Source organism: Phyllobates terribilis, unplaced genomic scaffold (genome assembly GCF_046119375.1).
Source record: "Phyllobates terribilis strain yellow unplaced genomic scaffold, ASM4611937v1 Scaffold_11__3_contigs__length_659146591, whole genome shotgun sequence".
Lineage (NCBI taxonomy): Eukaryota > Metazoa > Chordata > Amphibia > Anura > Dendrobatidae > Phyllobates > Phyllobates terribilis.
This window is the reverse complement of record NW_027362771.1, coordinates 28,108,975-28,127,962: the sequence shown is the minus strand read 5'-3', so window position 1 is coordinate 28,127,962 and position 18,988 is coordinate 28,108,975. Positions and strand designations below refer to the sequence as shown.

The 18,988-nt window shown below is 43.2% G+C and overlaps 1 protein-coding gene across 2 annotated transcripts in view; it reads right to left on the bottom strand.

Moving 5' to 3' along the window:
* Nucleotides 1-5,133, bottom strand: part of CPLX2 (complexin 2) — a 408,616-nt gene extending 403,483 nt beyond the window's left edge. The window contains exon 1 of one of the 2 annotated variants that reach the window (XM_073651150.1): nucleotides 4,837-5,133. The gene's annotated coding sequence lies outside the window, so the exon portion shown is untranslated. The remainder of the gene's footprint in view (nucleotides 1-4,836) is intronic. The other variant, XM_073651149.1, reaches the window with a different exon arrangement.
* Between the last annotated feature and the right edge of the window lie 13,855 nt (nucleotides 5,134-18,988).

Here is an 18,988-nt window from a genome sequence, read left to right as displayed (position 1 = left end):
TCACTTGAATGGAAGAGAACAAATGATCCAGCGATGCATATGGGCAGGGCAGATAAGGATCTCCTCTGCAAACATACCATCGCTGGATTGAGCATCACTGGATCGCAGGCTCGGGTGCTGCATGGTCCATGCGGTCAGTCAGCGAGCGCTGGCCGACAACATGGTCGCATCCTGTGTGTCTTTTGCTGAATAGGGCTCCGGCACAGGACAACTTCCATGGAAACCCATGTAAACAGTTACATAGGTTTTTATGGAATACCAGCAGGATTGAAGCAGAATTTTTAAAATAAGTATATGGAGAATATACCTATTTTAAAAAGTTCTCTTCAATTAATGGCACTAATGCCCATGTGATCCAACCCCTTTAATGACATTATATTAGTGATGGCAAAAGACATTGGTCCTTGATGGGACACCAAAAAAACAGTCTTTTCCAAAACAGATAATAACAGAAGAAATAAACTGAATCAGTCCATCCAAGCTATGGCACTTAGTTTATCTATCCAATGGGCCCTAAAGACAATTTTAGGCTGCCTTCACACTTTGTGGATTTGCAGCGGAGTTTCCATGCAGATCATCAGCGTGGACATGCCATGGCATTTACAGAAGCCAACAGTGGCAATGGTTTTTATCCAAAACACATTCTCACTTCGTAGAAAAATTCAGAATCTGACATGAGGTGTGAAATTGGCTTCAGCAGCAGCATGTCAGTATGTGCAGAATATCCGATATGCGAAATTCATTGCAGTCAATGGACGGGTGAATTCTGCAGCAAATTCCTTATCTAAATCCGCCTGGATGCAGATGCCACATTTGACACTGCAGTTTTGCTGCAGACTGTTTGCAGCAGACAGCCCACAGCGAACTTGCCAAGTGTGAAGGTAGCTTTAAAATGTGGCACTGATAATTAGTATCTTGTTGGTATTTTGCATGTTCATTTTGTGTTTGTTAAAGTTTTTACAGCAAATAATATAAAATCTGGTTATTCTGGAAACTATTCTGTTTTATGTCATAAATTGGCACATGTGTAGATTTTTACTAAAAGGTTAAAACATACCAGAATTTGGCTTCAAATTTAAAGCCAAAGGTAATAGGAAATGAAGAGCCATTTTCGGAGCCAAAAGAGCCGGCTCTTTTTGGTGAGCCGATCCAAAAGAGCCGGCTCACCAAAAAATCGCATTTTACCCATCACTAATTTATTGACAATGAATCTCATTTTTCAAGTGGTTGCAAAAGCTCAGCTTGTAGTTACATTGTACTCTACTATATACTTTAGTCTCATCTGCAAAATAGGAACCAAGCTATTAACTCCATTCTCTATATCTTTAATGGGTAACAGACAGTCTTTTATATTTCTATTTAATGAAATTGTTGCCCCAGTGATTTACTATAGATTTCTAATGCACTCCATTAAATTTTTTATTCTTTTCTTCCCATTCCATGCTGCTGACATGCAACCACTATTAATTTCTTCATCCATTTCAGGCTTTCTTTGCAATGCATATTCCATACTCTGTACTGGCTGTGTACAGATACTTGCTAAGGAAGCGGGCTGTGCTGCAGCAATCATTCTCCTAACCTGCGTTGTGTCGGAGTACATACTCATCCTCCATCGGAGCAGTTTCCTGCCTGTATTCTCTGGTGCCTGTTACCACTGCTATCTAGTTTTACTCACTGGTTGGAGCTCTTTAGAACTGGGGCATGTAAGGCTGTGTTCACATGTTGCCGCTGCTGTGTGATTTTTTTTGTCAAACCAACAGAGTTTTGCTGAGTTTTTTAAAAATTGTGACAAAACTGTGCGTTTTTACTATGATCACAGAAGAAAACGGCAGTATTAAAATGCAGCCTTATAAACACTAATATAACTATTACCTCATGGAAAGTAAGGGCAGACTGCATGATGCGCAGAGTGCTGGCCAACAGCACAGGAGGGAAGTCCTGCCTCGCCAACTTTGTTCCCAAGAATATAGAAGTTTATTACACTCCAAGTCGCATTTGTGATAAATGTTGGGCTTTTTTTCTTTGAAAGTGACAATTACACTTTAACAAAGATATTGGTTCCAGCAGTGAACCTTAGGATACAGCGCTTACAATTTACAAACATGGATCATTCAGATGAAGACATCATTTATTATCACTTAAGGCATATAGTCTTTGAGCCATTAATCAAATTATAAATGAAACTTTCTAAGATTATAGACCTTATTTTACCCATAAAGCAGGTGTCACATGAATGTGCAATGTCGAAAAACACTATAAACACAACTCTTGAAACATAGTCATGCATATAATCCTTTAAAAGACACTGAAACAACTTAGCATCAAGAGAGTGTTTTTTTATTTATATTTTACCAGGATATAGAGCCCTTCATGAATATAGATGCCTTGTGTGCACTAATCCATTGGCACTTTGTCATTCTTTAGTGAATTTCTATATATCATCAACAAATAATTATGGGAGTAACATGTCCACTTCATGATAAACACTTTAAAGTGGGTTCATACAATACGGTTAGTTTCATGTAAGTGCAAAACGCTTGCCTGTATCCAAGCCACAAACCTTGGCCCAACCACAGGTCAAAACTGTAGCATCACAGATACCGACAGATTTCTATGATGCTGCCACACCAGGTCACCAGGTCTACAGCACAGGTTCAGAAATATGTTTACACCAACTAATTGATTGAGCTTTTTAATTGATAATTTGTCCAATTCAACAAGAAGTTATGTTGGGATTTCCTAGAGCAGTGGTCTTCAATCCTTCTTACTTGTAGAGCTAGGTTCAGGTCTGAAAGAGGGTCACGAGCTACATCCAGACCTCTCCCTCACCCCTCACCAAAGTAGTGACATCCTGCTCCTGCCCCGTTCAAAGTAGTGACACCCAAAGTCCCTATTACCAAGTCGGGAATAGAGATGGAGTGACAGAGGTTTCAGATCTACAGCTTCATTTACATATCAATTCAAACAAACTGACCATGTAAAGGTATTGCTGGACTTGCCTTTGAAAGAGCTACAGTATTTCCACAATCAGTGATGGTTTGTGGAGCCATGTCATCTGTTGGTGTAGGTCCACTGTGTTTTATCAAGACCAAAGTCAGCGCAGCCGTCTACCAGGACATTTTAGAGCACTTCATGCTTCCCTCTGCCGACAAGCTTTTTGGAGATGGAAATTTCATTCTCCAGCAGGACTTGGCACCTGTCCACACTGTCAAAAGTACCAATACCTGGTGTAAAAACAACAGTATCACTGTGCTTGATTGGCCAGCAAACTCACTTGACCTTAACCCCATAGAGAATCTATGGGGTATTGTCAAGAAGAAGAAGAGAGACACCAGACCCAACAATGCAGACGAGCTGAAGGCTGCTATCAAAGCAACCTGGGCTTCCATAACACCTCAGCAGTGCCACAGGCTGATCGCCTCCATGCCACGCCACATTGATGCAGTAATTGATGCAAAAGGAGCCCGACCAAGTATTGAGTGCATTTACTGAACATACATTTCAGTAGGCCAACATTTCGGATTTTAAAAACATTTTTCAAGCTGTTGTTATAAAGTATTCTAATTTACTGAGATAATGACTATTGTGTTTTCATTGTCTGTAAGCCATAATCATCAACATTAACAGAAATAAACACTTGAAATAGATCACTCTGTTTGTAATGACTCTATATAATATATGAGTTTCACTTTCTGTATTGAAGAACTGAAATAAATGAACTTTTTTATGATATTCTAATTTAGTGAGATGCACCTGTATGTATGTATGTATGTATGTATGTATGTATGAATCTATCTATCTATCTATCTATCTATCTATCTATCTATCTATCTATCTATCTATCACATATCGATCTATCTATAAATCTATTTATCTGTCTATCTATATATCTATAAATCCATTTATCTATCTATCCATATATCTATTAATCACATATCTATCTATCTATCTATCTATCTATCTATCTATCTATTTTTGTAAAACGTGTATCAAGATACATTTTTTACAGTCCACTTTAATCGGGATGAACCAATTATAGTATCTACAGTAAATGCCGTCCTAATTCTTCAAGAAAGTCAGTGGATATTAGGTCATCTTGAGCTGGGTAATTTCCACATTAGATTTTTACACTAGCCATCTAGATCGTATAATGGGCAGCTGGTGATGATTTTCAGATGCAAGTAGAGCCTTAGAGGGATTTAGTGGCCTTGCTTTTCTAGAATATTAATCTCTTATTAAACCTATGAAAAGAAATGTGAATAAAGCACGTCTTATGGAGTCTTTCTTCATGTCTGTTTGTATATACATGCATGTTTGCTTTGCTGCAGTGGACTGAGTGTAAATTCTATCAGTACATTGAAATGTTAAACAATAACCTATGGAACCATGTCAGATATCAGAAAATGACATATTTTTCAGCATTTTTGCAGAAGTTAATTAAAAGAGCATCGACACCATTGATGGAAAATGAGCCCGAGCTTCGGTGATGACCCAGACAGCAGTTCTTACACCTGTAGCGATTACATAAACAGCGAGAGGAAACGCCAAGTTGAGAGCAGCCTGCAGTGTAATTGTGCATCTAGTGTTATTGTGTCTGCCTTGTGCTGAGCTCAGCTCCCCGGAGGAGCTGCCTCTCAGTCATGGTGCTGAGACAGACACAGCTGTGACAGCTTCCGTCACACACAGACCCTGCGTTCTCTGCTCTTTCATTCCGTGCCTACAATACTACCCAAGATATGTTCAGAATTAACCAGTACCATGATGAATGGATGCCGCGAGGCCTGCACCACCAGGCAGATAGATCCGACACATTATGTATAAAATATCTGAACCTACCTCTCTGTGGACTGAGGTTGGTTCTAGAGAGAAGGCAGCGCTGCTGGAATGGAGGCAGCTTTGTTGCTTTGTATTTTCCAGTGTTTCTCCTCGCTTTCCCTTTCTGTCACTATATTTCTGTGTCTCTCTACCACTTCACAGCTCTCCCACTCCTGCTCTGCGAGAAGAAGCCTGCTAAAAATAGCTTGCTCGCGCCTGGCAGCCAAACTGGCACATCCTATACATTGCTTCAATTTGTATCATCCACTTTCCCAGCCAGCTCACTTCTATCTGTCGAATTCAGTCTCTTTCTATACCTCTCCCAGGATAACATGAAGCCTTTCTTGGCGCAAGAACGTTCCTTTCTGTGGAGAGTAAAATTTAGAGAAGAAAGGCTGAGAGCTGGAAGCAATAACTTGTAGTACTGGTTTGTATTCACATAGAGGGGTTATATTAATATTACCTTGACTAGTAATATAGTTTCATAGTTTTTTGAAGGTTGAAGGTAGACTTAAGTCCATTGAGTTCAACCTATATCCTAAAATGTTGATCCAGAGGAAGGCAAAACCCCATGGGGCAGATGCTAATTGCTCCATATTAAGAGAAAAATTCCATCCCGACTCCACATACATTAATCAGACTAGTACCCTGGATCCCATCATAGAATCTAGTGTAATATTATGTGTGATGTAATGTGTTTTTGCAGTTAATACACACCTCAGCATTGAAATTGCAACACCAAGCAGGTAAAGTCATGGAGTTATGGAAATCACAGGATCTATAGACATGTCAGTGATATCTAATTGCTGGAAAAATGGAAACAAATCTAGAAAACTTTTAAATTTATTCAGTATCAAGTATGAGCACCACATGCAGAACTACACACATTTACACTCCTTGGCTGCGATCAGTAAGATTATTAATGGTTGTCTGAGGAATGTTCTGCCACACTGAATGCAATTGATCACACAAATCAAGACCCTCTGCAAGCAGGTCCTTTTGCAGTTGCCAACCAATGATGTCCCAGATGTGTTTGATGAGAAAAAAGTCTAGAGACCCTACGTACCATGGTAGTACATTTAGGAGAAGCAGGTTTCTCACAGTAGCATGAGCAACATGTGGCATGGGGTTGTGTGTTGAAAAATGTCTCATGGAAAACTTCCCTGTTCCATTGAGAATGCCTCTTTATGGCATTGCTGGCATCAATGCTATGAAGAGACCTTCACAAGGGAATGTTACTCTTATTCTACTCCCAGGGATTGCGGTTTAGAATGGCATAATGTAGACCCCTCTAGTTTTTATTTCAGGTACAATGACAGCACGGTGTTACATTGATTTGGTGGTGGAACCAGTGCATATGGTGATTTATTCAAAGTATCCCAGGAGCCATTTTTCAACTCAACAATGACGAAGGGACTAATCCTAAGGAATAACTTTACTGCTGATGACTTTACACCAGTCTGAGGGACCTTGAAAATTGATGCCTGGAGTGCTGTTACTATTTTGGGGAGTTATGAATTGTGGATTGACTATATTCAGTTATGTACAAAAAAGGACATCTAATGGACACCACTCAAGGCACTGTGTGAATCTCAGATGGACTAGAGATTAAGATAAGTTTATTACTATTTCTTATTTGGTCTTACACATTTCTACCTATTCCAGTGGGTTGGGACGAAGGGATTAATTATAACCTTATTTGCGGGTGACTTTACACCAGTCTGAGGAATCTTATAATATTGATGTCTGGAATATTGCTATTATAGCTTTGGGAAATTGTGCATTGTTGATTGACTACATTTAGTTATTGTACTAAAGGCCAACTAATTGATATCATTTATCCAGGGTAAGTTTGTCTGAATTAATTGCTAATTTCATATTATATTCTCCTTACAAAAGCGTAAAAGCAATCCCACCTCAACAAGTTGCCCACAATCAGGATGGTCCCTAACTCTAATGACTTACTTTGCTATGTGCCAACCAGACCATTCTTATGATCAGCACTGCAAGCTAAGCTCAATGATACAAACAAGCTGTGACCAAAGTCTACAGATTACTGAAACGTTAGCCATTATATATTGGAGCTTTCTACTACAATAAAGTCAAATTAGATTTTCTGTTTGGGTCTCTTAAAGTGCTGTGGTTAATTTCCTCTATGTTTGTGTGGATTTTCCTGACCACTGTGGCACCCTCACTGAACCGATACTGCCCAACCATTTTTACCAAGGGTGAAAGACATGAGTATAAAGGCGTGAATTATCAATCATTGCCATTACTGGGGCCGCCATATTGCAACTACTCAGATGTCGGTTGCAATTTGTATAGGCCATTACATCGTTCACAAATAATCTAATTACACCAATTACAATAACAGGGTCTATACGCAAATTGATATAAATGGAATCTAATATACTGTGCAAGTTAGACAAATGTAGTTATACTACAGTATAGTGTAAAAAGGCATAGTATAGTTTTTGTATACTATAATGTACGTTTGTATCATCACACAATAATGTCTTTCAGAGTCATCTAACAATATGTATGCTGCCAAATATGTATAAAAATAAGAATGCTTAACAGGGGTTCACACTTTGATCAGGTGTTACTTACTTTTACTATGCTTACGAGCCTCTTATTTTCTCAGCTGTATAACAGCCTTGTGATCTCAGCTCTTACCATTCTGTGCAGTTCATAACAATGCAGCTTCAATTTAGATCTGTGGGGTTCAGTATATTATCATATTTAGGAGGCCCACTACTGAACTGTGTGTGGCTCCTCACTAGTATGTGCAATCTTTACTGTACGGGGCAATACCCCATATGTGGTTGTACACTTCTGTTTGAGCTCACGACAGGGATCGGAAGGGAAGGAGCGCTACTTGGCTTTTAGAACGCAAATTCTGTTTGAAGAGATTACTCCATTAGTTGAGCCCCTGATGTGCCAGATCAGCAGAACCCCCCCCCCCCAGGTAACCCCAAATTGGAAAATGTACTGCTTAAGGAATTCATCTTGGGTATAGTGAGTATTTTGAACCCTTAAGAATTATTTTCTGCAAATTTTTCAGTTACACAAGAGTTAATAGGTGAAACTAGACCCCACAATTTATTGCTCAATTTCACTCCGAAGGCTGTGATGCCCCATATGTCATCAGAAACTAATGTTTGGCCACATGTCAGGGCTGAGAAGGAAGGAGCGCTATTTGGCTTATGGAGGACTGGTTTTGCTAGAATAGTTTGCATTCTCCATGTACAGAGCCCCTAGGTTGTAGAACAGCAAAATCCCCCAAGTGACCCCATTTTGGAAATGATACCCCTTTAGGAATTTATCTACAGGTGTAGTGATGATTTTGACTCCATGGGTGTTTTCCAGAATAAAAAATAATGTTTTATTCATAATGATATGCCCAGTTTAACATGCTCAGACTAGTGAAAGGTAATGTTTAATAGCTCCTTTGGTGACCTGTTGATTAAACCATTAATTGTATTCAACTGTATATACTGTATAGCATTTTGATAGCTCATCTATAGGATATGCTAATAGAATATCTACTGCAAATGCTGCAAAATTAGTGGAGATACAGTGCCTTGAAAAAAAGTGTTCATTCCGTGTGAACATTTCCATATTTTTTCACGTTACACCCACAAACTTAAATGTATTTTATTGGGATTTTATATGATATACCAACACAAAGTAGCAAGTATTTGTGAAGAGTAAAAGAAATGATTAGTGTTGAGCAAGCACTAAAATGCTCGGCTACTCAAAGCTCGGGCCGAGCTCACCGTGATACTCGGGTGCTCGACCCGAGCAACGAGCCCAATGTTAGTCTATGGGAGACCCGAGCATTTTTGCGGCGGCACCCCCGGCAGTCTGTAGAAAGCCTAAAAAGTGCACAAAACAATAGTGACAGTGCTCAAATGACATGGGGGCAGCATGGGGATTGCCCCTGGAAGCATTTCTGACCCCAGGTCACTGCTGTCAACAACGTGGTCAGAGGTATTAAGCCACTTTTAAGGGCTCACAATAAAACGTTCAAAAACGAAACTGAAACTGCTTTCCTGTGAAATATGTTAAGGAACTTCCTTTCCAGGGTAAAGACTTGTGTATAAGGTAAAATAAATAACCCCCAAAAAAATACTCCTCCACACCTTGGGCTATGTTCACAAGTAGCATTTTTTATGCGTTTTTGCACTTTTGTATTGCTTTCAACCGTGACTAATGCATTCACCGGGAAATGTCATTTTAACATTTTACAATCTTATCTGGCCATGTGCTGTGTGACACATGCATACAGTGCTGAAAAGACATGGGAACAGCATGGGGAAGACCCCTGGAAGCATCTCTGACTCCCAGGTCACTGCCTAAAAGTGTGCCCATCAGAAGTGATCCTTGCCGCATCAGAAGATGCAGACTTGCAACTATCCCCATGCAAGTCCTTGTCCCAGGGAAGTGTTCAATTGTACCTCCCCCATTCCTTGAAAATGCAAGCGCAAGTATGCAGCCTGCCACCCACCCACCCCGAGGCTGCAATACCATACTGCCTGCTTGCTTGCACTTGAAATTGGGCCTTTTAGGCATGTGGAGGCGGAATCTGGCCACCACGTCATGGCTGCGTTGGCGGCCTTGTATCCATACTCAGTCCCCAGCCGCCCGGCGGCCGGCTGTCCACGCTTGGTCCACAGCCGTCAGGGGGCGGCCGGGTGTCCATACTCGGTCCCCAGCCGCCCTGCGGCCGGGTGCCTACGCACGGTCTCCAGCCGCCTGGGGGCGGCCGGGTGTCCATAAACGGTCCCCAGCCGCCCCTATTTGAAGGACAGCCAAACCACAAACATGTGGACAAGTGAATGTGGCCAGGGATGGTCCATCTGACTGACGCCTTCACACTGGGTTAATATTGTGGAAGCCGGGATACCGGTGGACACTGGGATGCAACTCGTCCTCCAGACATAGAGGATTGCGGGTCCTGGGTCAATCAGTCTTCAACACAAAGTTCAGAAGGTAGACAGCAGCAGTGGTCGCCTCCTACACAACGAGTAAATTATTAATGATCATGAGGCCATCCATCTCCTTAGCTTTCTGTTCCTTGGAATGCCAGCGCATGTATGTAGTAGCAGCTAGGCCTGAAGTGGTCAGCGTTTTGGTGCATATCCTACCTTCTCCGAGGATTGCTGGATGTTTTCCTGCTATTATCCCAGTTCTATGACTCCCATTAAAACAAAGCTTCAGATGATGGATGAGTGGTGGCAAAGGAGAAAGAGCAGGAGGAACAGGGACCATTCACATCAATATCAGGCCAGTCAACCACACATATCTTGTAGGATATGTTTCTGTACCAAAAGGAGCGGTTCGGCTACACAGTTATAGGGCATACAGTGAGTGCAATGCCTACCAAAAATGTTGAGGTACTCCAATGCCCCTTGGAAGTGACATGGAAATCAGAGTGCCTTAACTAAACCGTTTTTTCCAATTATAGCAACTGGGTCTCCTGTACACTGTTGGCCTAAGCAGTGAATGGAAGGCTTTCCAAAAATTATGAGGAACTGCAACAGACGTAGATTACAGGGTACTAAAAACCTTCTACCCATTATTGGGGAGTGGGTCTCCCTTAGTGTTCGCCTATGCATTGAAAAGCAAAAGCTGACTAAAATTAGGAGGAAATGCAATGCCCGTTGGAAGAGTCGTGGAGGTTAGAGTTAATTAAAAACAACATTTCAATGCCCCTTGGAAGATCTGTGGAGTTCACAGTGGTTTAACAAGACGGTTTTAATGCCCCTTGGAAGAGGGGTGGAGGTCACAGTAGCTTAACAAGACAGTTTTAATGCCCCTTGGAAGAGACGTGGAGGTCAGAGTGGTTTAACAAGACGGTTTTAATGCCCCTTGGAAAAGACGTGGAGGTCACAGTAGCTTAACAAGACGGTTTTAATGCCCCTTGGAAGAGTGGTGGAGGTCACAGTAGCTTAACAAGACAGTTTTAATGCCCCTTGGAAGAGACGTGGAGGTCAGAGTGGTTTAACAAGACGGTTTTAATGCCCTTGGAAGAGTGGTGGAGGTCACAGTAGCTTAGCAAGAAGGTTTTAATGCCCCTTGGAAGAGTGGTGGATGTCACAGTAGCTTAACAAGACGTTTTTAATGCCCCTTGAAAGAGACGTGGAGGTCATAGTAGCTTAACAAGATGGTTTTAATGCCCCTTGGAAGAGTGGTGGTCACAGTAGCTTAACAAGACAGTTTTAATGCCCCTTGGAAGAGACGTGGAGGTCAGAGTGGTTTAACAAGACGGGTTAAATGCCCCTTGGAAGAGTGGTGGAGGTCACAGTAGCTTAACAAGATGGTTTTAATGCCCCTTGGAAGAGACGTGGAGGTCAGAGTGGTTTATCAAGACGGTTTTAATGCCCCTTGGAAGAGGCGTGGAGGTCACAGTAGCTTAACAAGACAGTTTTAATGCCCCTTGGAAGAGACGTGGAGGTCAGAGTGGTTTAACAAGACAGTTTAAATGCCCCTTGGAAGAGACGTGGAGGTCACAGTAGCTTAACAAGACGGTTTAATCCCCCTTGGAAGGGTGATGGAGGTCACAGTAGCTTAACAAGACAGTTTTAATGCCCCTTGAAAGAGACGAGGAGGTCAGAGTGGTTTAACAAGACGGTTTTAATGCCCCTTGGAAGTGTGGTGGAGGTCACAGTAGCTTAACAAGATGGTTTTAATGCCCCTTGGAAAAGTGGTGAAGGTCACAGTAAGTTAACAAGACAGTTTTAATGCCCCTTGGAAGAGACATGAAGGTCACTGTAGCTTAACAAGACGGTTTTAATGCCCCTTGGAAGAGTGGTGGAGGTCACAGTAGCTTAACAAGACAGTTGTAATGCCCCTTGGAAGAGACGTGGAGGTCAGAGTGGTTTAACAAGATGGTTTTAATGCCCCTTGGAAGAGTGGTGGAGGTCACAGCAGCTTAACAAGACGGTTTTAATGCCCCTTGGAAGAGTGGTGGAGGTAGCAGTAGCTTAACAAGACAGTTTTAATGCCCCTTGGAAGAACCGTGGAGGTCAGAGTGGTTTAACAAGACTTTTTTAATGCCCCTTGGAAGAGTGGTGGAGGTCACAGTAGCTTAACAAGACAGTTTTAATGCCCCTTGGAAGAGAAGTGGAGGTCAGAGAAATTTAACAAGACGGTATTAATGCCCCTTGGAAGAGATGTGGAGGTCACAGTAGCTTAACAAGACGGTTCTAATGCCCCTTGGAAGAGTGGTGGAGGTCACAGTAGCTTAACAAGACAGTTTTAATGCCCCTTGGAAGAGACGTGGAGGTCACAGTAGCTTAACAAGATGGTTTTAATGCCACCTGGAAGAGTGGTGGAGGTCACAGTAGCTTAACAAGACAGTTTTAATACCCTTTGGAAGAGACGTGGAGGTCACAGTAGCTTGCAAGACGGTTTTAATGCCCCTTGGAAGAGTGGTGGAGGTCACAGTAGCTTAACAAGACTGTTTTAATGCCCATTACAAGAGCCATGCAGTACCAAATATTAAAAACATTATTCCCATTATTGGGGAGTGGGTCTCCCATAGTCTTTGCCTATGCCTTCCAAGCAAAAGCTGCCAAAAATTAGGACGGAGGAACTTGCAATGCTGGCAACACGGACCACGGTCACCCTGGTGGTATAGTGGTGGTGGAGGCTGAGGATAAGGAGAAGAGCAAAAAACAGCAAAAATGAGGAAGCGTATACCCATGTGTGGGTGTGAAGCGGTGCATGGGAATACACCTCCCGAAATAACACAATGAATTTGACTTTATGTTACTCTGCTGTCATTTAGTGGTGATGAGAAGTCTGGCCCAATCGAGCCCTTGTTCATTTTGATAAGGGTCAGCTTGTCAGCATTGTCAGTTGACAGGCGAGTACGCTTATCACTTATAATTCCCCCAGTGGCACTAAAAACACGCTCCGATAACACGCTAGCGGCAGGGCAGGCCAGAACCTCCAAGTCGAACAGAGCGAGTTCATTCCAAGTGTCCATTTCGGATACCCAATAATTAAAAGGCACAGAGGAATCATGGAGGACGCTGGTACGGTCGGCAAGGTACTCCCTCACCATCTTTTGAAACTTTCCACTCCTTGTGAGAGTACCCCGCGCCTCAGGGCCTGTAAGCTCGGCGGGTCTCAGAAAACTGTCCCAGAATGTTGACAGTGTTCCCCCTGCCTCTGCTGGATTAGAGTTGCATCTCTCTCGCCTGTACGCCTTGGTTGGTCAACGAACTGTGACCTCTGCCGCTAGCGAGTTCAGATGGGAAATTTTTTAACAGTTCTGCAGGAAGGGCCTACTGGTACTGCCACATTTTTGTACACCTCTCCACCTCAGGAATAAGAGAGGGAAAGTTCTCCTTGTAGCGTCACCAACCAGTAATGACTGTCACCCAACATTTTGACAACGCGAGGGTCACGGTTAAGGCATCGTAACATAAAGTCAGCCATGCGTGCCAGACTGGTAACAGGCAAGAATTCCGTGTCCTCACCAAGATGACGACTGACCACGCTCTCCTCCTCCTCCTCCCCCCTGTCCTCAGGCCACCCACGCTGAACCGACGGTATGACAGTTGTACAGGTACTACCGTCTACAGCGCATGATACCATCTCCTGTTCTTCCTCCTCCTCCTCCTTCTCCTCTCCCTCATTGTCCCCCAATGCACGTTGGGATAAGATGAGGCTGGGCTGTGTGTAATCGCCCAGTACGGCTTCTTGATCCATCTCATCATACTCTGGCTGCAATGCCTCCTCTTTAATTCTCTGCAGAGAGCGTTGCAAAAGAGAGACAAGTGGGATGCTGACGCTAATGATGGCGTCATCGCCACTCACTATCTTGGTGGACTCCTCAAAGTTTGTCAGGATGGTACATATGACAGACATCCAGGTCCACTCCTGAGGTCTTATGTGTGGCGTCTGACCTGTATATTCACGGCCTTGTTGCAGCTGGTACTCCACAACTGCTCTCTTCTGCTCACAAATCCTTTGCAACATGTGGAGGGTAGAGTTACAACGTGTGGGGACATCACACACCAGTCGGTGTGCCGGAAGCTGCAAACGCTGCTGAAACACAGCAAGGGCGGCGGAAGCTGTAGCCGACTTGCGAAAATGAGCTGACAGGTGGCGTACTTTGACAAGCAGATCTGTCAACTTGGCGTACGATTTAAGAAACCGCTGAACCACGAGGTTAAGCACATGAGCCAGGCATGGTACGTGTGTGATCTCGCCTCGCCTCAGAGCCGCCACCAGGTTACGGCCATTGTCACACACGACCATGCCTGGATGTAGGTTCAGCGGTCTCAGCCACAGATCTGCCTGCTCTTTCACAGCTGTCCACAACTCACAAGCAGTGTGAGGTTTATCACCTAAGCTTATGAGTTTCAGCACAGCCTGTTGCCGCTTTGCTGAGGCAGTTCAGCAGTGCTTCCAGCTTGTAACTGATGTGGTGATATCTGGGATGGAGGCTGAACATGAGGAGGAGGATGATGCGCAGGAGCTGTACACTGTGGGGGCAACTCTGACTGACATAGGGCCCGCAATCCTCGGTGTGGGGAGGATGTGCTCCGTCCCAAGGTCCGACTGGGTCCCGGCTTCAACTATGGTTACCCAGTGTGCCGTCAGGCCACAAGCACTTGTCCACGTGTCTGTTGTCAGATGGACTCTCCCAGTAACTGCGTTGTTGAGGGCACAGCAGATGTTTTGGGACATGTACTTGTGTAGTCCGGGGATGGCACACCGGGCAAAATAGTGTCGGCTGGGAACCGAGTACCGAGGGTCGGCCACCGCCATAAGGTTGCGGAAGGATTCCGTCTCCACCAGCCTAAAAGGTAGCATTTCCAACGCAAGCAGTCATGAAATGTGCGAATTTAGGACTGTGGCCTGTGGGGCGTTGGCTGCGAATTTACACTTTCGTTCAAAGCTCTGGGATATGGACAATTGAACGCTGCGGTGGGACGTGGACGTGGACGTTGATGCTATTTCTTGAGAAACTGCCATAACAAGTCAAGACTGAGAGGAGGGGGAATCTTTGCATGCAGTATGGACAGGGGATTGCCTTGCACGCACAACAGGGGGTTCTCTTACATGCACAACAGCGGAAGAAGCAGTGGTAACACCCGCTGAGACTGGTCGTGGACCCTGAGGTTCGCCCCACAAAGTCGGGTGCTTTGCTACCATGTGCCTGGTCATGCTGGTGGTGGTCAGGCTGGTAGTTTTGTCACTCCTGCTGATGCTGGCATGGCAGGTGGTACATATGGCCTTTTTGGGGTTATCAGCAGAGTCTTTAAAAAAATTCCAGACACTGGAAGACCTACCGCTTGTACTAGCAACGTCCCTCGTGTTGGTGTTATGGGGAACTGTTGCCCGCCTTCTGTGTGCGGCCACCACACTGCTTCTTCCTGCCTGTTGGGGTACTCTGCTTCCCTCCCCCTGTGTGCTGCTGGCCTCGCTCAGCGTGTCCTCCTGCCACGTTGGGTCAGTTACTAGATCATCCACCATCTCCTCCTCTTCCACTTGCCCACCACGATCCTCCTCCTCAATTCGTGGCAATTGTGTCTCGTCATCGTCCACCTCTTGTGACAAATTGCCAGCGTCGACTTCCTGTGGCCATGGCTGTTCAAATATTTGGGCATCGCTACATGGGATCTCCTCTTCCACCGCTTCAAGCGGAGCAGGCGAGGGGCACAAATATGGAAATGGACCAGTGAACAGCTCTTCAGAGTGTCCAAGTGTGGGATCAGTTGCTGTCTGATGACACTCGGCATGGTGGGAGGAAGGAGCATCAGGGTGAGGAGGAGTATGCGGTCGAGACTCACGGCTACTAAAACTTGACCGTATGGAAGACAGACCGGAGGTGGTGGTGCCCAGGTAACTGGAAGTATTATCTGCTATCCAATTAATAACCTGCTCACACTGATCAGTTCGCAATACTAGTGTTGTAGTGTGCTTCCCTAGTAATTCGGTCAAGAAGTGGGAGTGAGAAGATGTGGCTGTTGGTTGTGGAACATTTTCACCTTGGCCACGGCCCCCGTCCTCTGCACGCACCATCACCAGAATGTCCAGTTCCATGTCCCTTGCCACGTGCCTTGCCCATTGTAAATGAAGTAAAATAGCTTACACTCGCACTATCAATGGAAAAAGGGTAATAAAAAGGAGACTAGAACCGTGGAAGAGGAAAACCACAGTTCTATTTCTCTGGCCTACACCAGAATATTATAAACAGATATATTTGTGTCTGAACACTGAGCGAGACGCTCAATTTTTTTATTTTTCATGTAAAAAACTCAAAAAGGCAGGATAATACAGAGATTTGAACCGTGGAACTGCAAAACCACAGTTATAGTTATGTGGCCTACACCAGACTCTTTTAAACATATATATTTGTGTCTGAACAGTCAGGGAGACACTATTACTGTTTTTTTTTTATGGAAAAAATGCCAAAAGCAGGATAATACAGAGATTTGAACCGTGAAACTGCAAAACCACAGTTCTATTTATCTGGCCTACACCAGACTCTTTTAAACAGATATATTTGTGTTTGAACAGTCAGGGAGACACTATTACTGTTTTTTTTTACGGAAAAAATGCCAAAAGCAGGATAATACAGAGATTTGAACCGTTGAACTGCAAAACCACAGTTCTAGTTATCTGGCCTACACCAGACTCTTTTAAACAGATATATTTGTGTCTGAACACTGAGCGAGACACTCAATTTTTTTATTTTTCATGTAAAAAAAGGCAAAAAGGTGGATAATACAGAGATTTGAACCATGGAACTGCAAAACCACAGTTATAGTTATGTGGCCTACACCAGACTCTTTTAAACATATATATTTGTGTCTGAACAGTCAGGGAGACACTATTACTGTTTTTTTTTATGGAAAAAATGCCAAAAGCAGTATAAAACAGAGATTTGAACCGTGAAACTGCAAAACCACAGTTCTATTTATCTGGCCTACACCAGATTCTTTTAAACAGATATATTTGTGTCTGAACAGTCAGGGAGACACTATTACTGTTATTTTTTTACGGAAAAAATGCCAAAAGCAGGATAATACAGAGATTTGAACCATGGAACTGCAAAACCACAGTTCTAGTTATCTGGCCTACACCAGACTCTTTTAAAAAGAAATATTTGTGTCTGAACAGTCAGGGAGACACTATTACTGTTTGTTTTTACGGAAAAATGCCAAAAGCAGGATAATACAGAGATTTGAACCATGGAACTGCAAAACCACAGTTATAGTTACGTGGCCTACACCAGACTCTTTTAAACAGATATATTTGTGTCTGAACAGTGAGGGAGACACTATTACTGTTATTTTTTTACGGAAAAAATGCCAAAAGCAGGATAATACAGAGATTTGAACCGTGGAACTGCAAAACCACAGTTCCAGTTATCTGGCCTACACCAGACTGTTTTAAACAGATATATTTGTGTCTGAACAGTCAGGGAAACACTATTACTGTTTTTTTTTTATGGAAAAAATGCCAAAAGCGGGATAATACAGAGATTTGAACCGTGAAACTACAAAACCACAGTTCTAGTTATCTGGCCTACACCAGACTCTTTAAAACAGATATATTTGTGTCTGAACAGTCAGGGAGACACTATTACTGTTTTTTTTATGGAAAAAATGCCAAAAGCAGGATAATACATAGATTTGAACCATGGAACTGCAAAACCACAGTTCTTGTTATTTGGCCAACACCAGACTCTTTTAAACAGATATATTTGTGTCTGAACAGTCAGGGAGACACTATTACTGATTTTTTTTATGGAAGAATGCCAAAAGCAGGATAATACAGAGATTTGAACCGTGGAACTGCAAAACCACAGTTCTAGTTATCTGGCCTACACCAGACTCTTTTAAAAAGATATATTTGTGTCTGAACAGTCAGGGAGACACTATTACTGTTTTTTTTTATGGAAAAAATGCCAAAAGCAGGATAATACAGAGATTTGAACCGTGGAACTGCAAAGACACAGTTCTAGTTATCTGGCCTACACCAGACTCTTTTAAACAGATATATTTGTGTCTGATCAGTCACAGACACACTCAATTTTTGTTTTTTTTTGGGGGGGGAATACCAAAAGGTTAGTAAGACGTGTATTTGTACAGTCTGACTGAGGAAAAAAAAAATACAGGATTTAGATGATAATAAAAGGATTTCTCCTGGCCCCTGAGACCAGGGAATAAGTCTATCAATTTGACCAGCAGGAGCACACAGGACTTTAATGCAGTGTTTGTTGGTATAACCACTGCATCTCCTATACAGCTTGCCTGCCTGATATCTGGGATGGATATTAGTCCTGAGAAGGACTCTTTGTTTGATTTGGCAGGCTTTAGAGACCCTACACTAACTATTTCAGGGTATAAATCTCTCCCTAGCTCAGCAGCACTGACCCTACACTGGCTGATCTGGAGCGACTGTGTCCAAGATGGCGGCGCCCGGTTTTAAATACTCGAGGTGACGCTGTGCGGCCAGCTAATCACTGTAATGCCCACAAACAACATGGCTGCGGCATTCCAGTGACTGGCCGGCAATCCCTGCATGTTCATTGGCTCCCGCCTGAGTAACCCAGAAATGCTCGGTGCTCGCCGAACATCCCGAATAGTGAGATGCTTGGGCGAGTACCGAGCAGTGTCGAGCATGCTCGCTCAACACTAGAAATGATATATGGTTTTGCAAATATTTAAAAAATTTAAATAATTATTGCAACGTGCATTTGAATTTAGCCCTCCTGAGAAAATAGTTTGTAAAACCACCTTTAACTGCAATTACTGCTGCAAGTCTTTTGGGGATGTCTCTACCAGCTTTGCACATGTAGAGGCTGAAATTTTTGAAAACTAGCTCTGGCTCAGTGAGATTGGATGGTGAGTGTCTAACCAGCTTCCCTGTCCCTGCTGAAAAGAAGCATCCCCACAGCATGATGGTGCCACCATCATGTTTGATGATGGGGATGGTGTTTTCTGAGTGTAATGCACTGTTAGTTTTCACACAGCGATTTGCATTTAAACCAAAAAGTTCTACTCTGCTCTCATGTGATCAAAGCACCCTTGTCTACATGCAAGCTGTGGCCCCTACATGACTTTTTGCAAACTGCAAACAAAACTTCTTTTGGCTTGGTTTGAAAAATGGCTTTCTTCTTGCTACTCTTATATACAATCCA